Source organism: Corvus moneduloides, chromosome 16 (assembly GCF_009650955.1).
Source record: "Corvus moneduloides isolate bCorMon1 chromosome 16, bCorMon1.pri, whole genome shotgun sequence".
Taxonomy (NCBI): domain Eukaryota; kingdom Metazoa; phylum Chordata; class Aves; order Passeriformes; family Corvidae; genus Corvus; species Corvus moneduloides.
In genome coordinates, this window is record NC_045491.1 from 17,796,868 (window position 1) to 17,802,867 (window position 6,000).

Consider the following 6,000-nt stretch of genomic DNA (forward strand, 5'->3'; position numbering starts at 1 on the left):
TACTTCATTCTCGCAGAGCCATGATCCCAAATGGAACTCCTTCCACAGTAAAGCTGCCAGGACAAAAAGCTCTTCTTGGCTTTTACCTTCCCACTGTCATGGTTAAACAACTCCACAAGATGACAGTGTACTTGCAAAATCATTTGAATGTGCAGTGTATATCTCTAAACCACCCAATGTGGAGATCATAAGTTGAAAACATCTAGTCACTACTGGCAAACAAAATGTGCCAGAACAGAAAGTTTTCCTGACCTTCTCCTTCCATTTGCAAAATCATATTAACACCACAATGAAGTGGCAGTCACCTTCCCTTTGCAGCCTGTACATGGCACACACTTAGCACTTTCCTTCATATTCAGGAGACCAGTTCCGCCATTAGGAGCCGAGCTCCAATAATGTATATATGGCTGGGGATTGCTCCCTGCCACAAAACAGGGACAGAAAGGTCTTGCTTGCCTTTCTTGACCTCCCCTGCACAGCCTCTCATCTGAACCTGCAACACTGGAGCTAGGTGCTTTTCTTTCTATGGAAAAGGACTGTCATTCTCTTCCAGGAGTCCATCATGTAAATATGGATACCACCTCCAATATTCAATACATTCAAAAATTGCTCCCATATGGAGGGTGCCAGGTCAGAAAGGTCATGCTGGCTTTTACCTCCACTGGGCAGCCTGCCATCTGCACCCGAAACACTGGGGCTAGGTGCTTTTGTTCCCACGGAGAAGCACTTTAAAACTCTATAGGAGCCCATCACTGAAATTTGGATACAATGTCCATGATCGAGTATGTCCAAGCATTGCTCCCACAGTAAAGGTGCCAGGAAAAAAAGGCTTCCATAGTCTTTACCTCGGCGAGGCAGCCTATCATCTACACCTAAAATACTGGTGCTTTCTCCCCCATTTAAAAGCACTGTTGATGCCTTAAGAGGCCTCCTAGAAACAGAGACTAGACAGGAGTAAGGGAATAACAGAAGTATTTATTTGAAAGGCCGTCAAAGGTACCCCCTGGGCAGCCTGAAGCTATTCTTAAAATGGACCCCAAGATGGACCCTAGGTCATGAGTTCTTCACTCTTTTCTAGGTTTGGTTCATTTGCATAGCAGGGTTAATTCTCCAATTAAAGCTTCAGTTTTCCCCACAGCTTACCCCCCCCCCCCCCCCCACTTTAGCGGCTTTTTGGTTTATACCTTTGGCCTAGGACAATCTTGGTGTCCTTGGAAAGCAGGGCCGGAGAGGCTTTGTTATGTCTACCTAGCATGAGAGAGCAGAAATTAACAGGCTACAAGAAACTTCAGAGTCACACACCAAGCAGTACAGAATTTGAAAAATATAAAGGTTAAAACCTAAGGCATCACTGTCTTTCCCTTTCAGTAGTCAACCACCGATATTTGGATACCACGTCAAATACTGATTATGTCTAAGGATTGCTCCTACACAAATGGTGCCAGGACAGAAAGGTCTTACTGGCCTTTACCCCCACTGGGAAAATGATCATCTGCAGCACCAAAAGTAGGTCTGGTTTCCTTCTCAAGGATAGGTACTTGTCATTTACACTCAAGAGCCCAGTTCCGACATTAGGAACTGAACTCCAATATCGAATAAAGCTGGGGATTGTTCCCATACAAAATGTGCCAGAACACAGAAGTCTTGCTGTCCTTTACCTCCTCTGGGCAGCCTCTCATCTGTACTGGAAACACTGGAGATAAATCCTTTCTCTCCCATGGACAGGAATTGTAATTCTCTTTCAGGAGCCCATCATCAGTATTTGAATACCACTTTCAATAATGGATACATCTAAGGATTGCACCCACGCAAAATGTTCCAGGACAGAAGGATCTTGTCGGCCTTTACCTCCCCTAGGAGTTGTATCATCTGCAGGACAAGGCAAGGGAGAGGTAGGCAATGCAAGAAAAGGCAATTGATGGGCAGGCATAGAAAGGCAATGGAGAGGTAAGAAAGACAAAGTAGAGCAAGGGAGCGGCAGGCAAGGCAAGGAAAGGGTAGGCAAGGTAAGGCATAACAGAGGAAAGCAAGGCAAGGCAAGTGATGGACAGGCATGGAGTCGCAGACCACTGTAGGGAACTGCGAGGAGTTCTTTTAAAAATGGATGATGAGGAACAAAATTAAGCCAAACAAGGCAAACATTGTATCTGAGAACCGTTTATTGGTAATGAAAAACAAACAAAAAAAAGGAGTTACCCTACTAAAGAGGGCTAGAAAAGACAGAGCAAGACTAAAGAAAATGGGAAGGGAATGGGGGAGGAGAGAGAGAGAGAGAGAGAAAAAGAGGGCATTACCACCAGAGGTCAGGGAGCGCCATCAACGTCCACGAGGCAGGGGGTGTGCATGTTGCCTGCCTGTGGATGGCTCCTGCGGTGATGGGTGACCAGACACAAGGTTGGGGGGGGAGGTCCAGAAGCCTGGACAGGGTCGTGGCGACGATCGCGGTGGCGCGCTGGCTCGGAGGTGGGCAGGGTTGGATTTGGTGGCTCAAGCAGGGACACAGAGATGAAGCAAGGCAGGGCGTTGGTCACGGACATGCACAGGGAGGCAGGACAGATACGAGGGCAAGCAAGAGCCAGCGAGGGCAGGAGAGCCAAAGGGCAGGCTGCGGCCAGGGCAAGAAGGGCAAAACCACAAGACTCAAAAGACCCAAAGCCAAAAAGCAAGTCTCCAAAGCCCCCAAAAAGACAAAAGCACAACACCCAAAACCCCCAGAGCCTGGGGTACTTTTTATGCCCCCTGGCCCCTCCCAAAGTCTGCCTGCTGGCAGGAGACCATTGGCCCAGTCCAACCTTCCATGGCAGTTCATTGGTGGAGGCCTTTCGCCATCTAATTGGAGAATGGGGTACAGTGTCGCTGGTGTTCCCCTGCTGACTGCCTGTCCCATGCGAGACATGAACTGGTTGCCAGGCAAAGTCTCCCCAGAGACAAGGCTTTCCTCTAGCTTCTCCTAGCTGCCTCGTGGACTTGGCACATGTGCAACCCCTCCCCCACATGCCTCTGACAACTACTGTTGAGGCAAATCAAACTAAATTGGCTCCTCACACATGGGAAAGCAAAGGCAAGGGAAAGTAAGGGAGGGGTAGGCCAAGCAAGATAAGAGATATGTGGGCAAGACAAAGAAAGGGAGGGGTAGGCAAGGCAAGGCAGGGGCAGGCAAGACAAGGGCAGGGTAGGCAAGGCAAGATGAGGGACGAGTAGGCAAGGCAAAGGCAAGGGAAAAGGAAGGGGAAGGGAAAAGGAATGAGGGGAAATGGGAGGGTAAGGCAAGGGCAAGGCCAAGGGCAGGCAAAGGCAGGGCAGGGAAGGGAAAGCTACAGATCCTTGGCTTTGCCTCGCTTACCTCTCCTTTTCTTGCCTTTCTTGCACTGCCCTGCCTGCCCCTCTCTTGCCTTTCCTTGTGCTTTTTTCCTTCCCTTGCTTTCCCCTGCCTAACCCCCCTCGCCTGGCCTTGCCTTGCCTGCCTGTTGCAATCTGGTCTAAGCACAGAAGAGCAAAGGGAATTAACTCTCTGTGAATAAAACGGGTAAAACACTGAAAGGTTCAAAATATACCCAAAAACTTGATTAAAACAAAACAAGGCTAGATGCTGATACCTAAAAATTGATATATTTTATTTAAGAGTAAAAAAGGTAAGGAGAAAGAGAGAGAGAGAGAGAGAGAAAAGAAGGGAGGAAGGGAGGATGGAAGGGAAGACGGAAGGACGGAAAGGAAGTAAGGAAGAAAGAAAGAAAAAGAAAGAAAGAAAGAAAGAATTCTTTAATTTCCCTTTCTTTCTCTTTGCCTCTTTTACAGTTAATAAAGTAAAATATTGTGGCTTTGGGATCAACTTTGTTTGAGTTTTAATCTTGTTTTGGAGAATATTTGAACCTGAAGTTCTTTCCACAATTCACACAGAGCTCTCTTTGCTCCTCTGTGATTAAGCAAATTGTAACAACAGTCATCTATAATTCTGCAGGTTTTGTCAGCCCTTCAGTTATATCCATCTGATTCATGACTCCTGAAGCATATGCATACCATTTGTGAACTGTTGGTCTTTGTGCAATTCTTCTCTGGGAGCAGTCCTTGGATGTACTGAATCTAACTGAAATTTTGGTGGTGGGCTCTGGGAAGAGAATGACAGTTCTTTTCCATAGGCAGGAAAGCACGTTGTACTAGTTTGAAAACAAACCAGTGGGAGGCACCAAGTCAGAATAACAATTTAATGGAGAAATTAAAGAAAAGGAAAAACTAAAAGAAAACACTGGTTCAAACTGACAGAGTCAAGATACAACCTGACACCCTGTTAGTCAGGGTGGTGGTAGCAGTCCGATAAGATGGGGGCTGCAGTCCTCTGAAGTGGTGATCCTGTAGAAAAAGGGTCTGCTCTTCCTCAGGTCCAGTGGTGGCTATGTAGCTCCTGCCCTCTGGGAATCCAGTGGAAGGGTTTTCAGAGTCTCAGATTATATCCAGGATGGGATGCTTGGTTCCTCCCTCTGGGTGGAGCATCTCACAATGGGGTAATGAGTCATGAGGCCAAGTGTTGATTAGGCTCATTAACAGAGGATAGTCCGGAGGGAGTTACTCTGAGTCATGTGGCAGGACAATGATGGGCCATTAACAGCAAGATAGTCTGGGGGGAGGAGGCAAGGAAACACTGCCCCACCTGATTTCAACAGCTCGTGAGGACGGTAATAGAATACACTGCAACCCAGGACATAATCCACCCCTTATTCTATTACCATCTACATCATCCCAAATCAATACCTTCCTTAAACTCTACACACACACACACATATATATATACAGTGAAACCCTACACACAGTTCTCACTTAAGATTAGGTCTCCTTGTGGTACACAATGGGTTTCCCCATCTTTCTTCATTACCCACCAAGTGCAACCAGGTCCTTGAGCAAAGACAATCCCATGGATGGGTTTGCCTTTGCCTGAGATGGGATTAATCCAAACAGTCTTTCCTAAAATCCCTCTCAGGTGTACCACAGGGACTCTGTCTCCATCCACTGTGTGCAAGGGTTCAGACTCGGCGGGACCAGCTCGATTGATGGACCCTCGGGTATTGACCATCCAGGTGGCCTTTGCTAAGTTCACTTCCCAATTTTTGAAGGTCCCCCCACCAAGTGCCTTCAGGGTGGTTTTAAGTAGTCCACTGCAGTGTTCAACTTTCCCAGCAGCTGGTGCATGATAAGGAGTTCTCTGGCCCAGGTGTTGATGAGGCTGTTCTTAAAATGAGTCCCGTTGTCTGACTCGATCCTCTCAAGGGTGCCATGTCTCCACAGGACTTGCTTTTCCAGGCCCAGGATGGTGTTCCAGGCTGTAGCATGAGGCACAGGGTGGGTCTCCAGCCATCCAGTGGTTGCTTCCACCATGGTCAACATGTAGCGCTTGCCTTGGCGGTTTCGGGGAAGGGTGATGTAGTCAATTTGCCAGGCTTCCCCACACCTGTACTTTGACCATCGTCCACCGTACCACAGAGGCTTCACCCGCTTGGCCTGATTGCAGCACAGGTCTCACAACTGTGGATGACCTGTGAGATGCTGCCCATGGTAAGGTTCACCCCTTGGTCACGGGCCCATTGGTATGTTGCATCTCTCCCCTGATGACCAGAGGCATCATGGGCCCAACGAGCTAGGAATAATTCTCCCTTGTGCTGCCAGTCCAGATCCACCTGAGATACTTTCACCTTGGCAGCTCGGTCCACCTGCTCATTGTTGTGATGTTCTTCATTAGCCCGACTCTTGGGTACGTGCGCATCCACGTGTCGAACCTTCACGGTCAGCTTCTCTACTCGGGCGGCGATGTCCTGCCAAATCTCAGTGGCCCAGATGGGTTTCCCTCTGCGCTGCCCGTTGGCCTTTCTCCAGCGAACCAGCCATCCCCACACAGCATGAGCTGCCATCCACGAATCGGTGTAGAGATAGAGCCTCGGCCACTTCTCTCATTTGGCAATATCCAAAGCCAGCTGGACGGCTTTAAGCTCTGCAACCTGACTCGATCCACAT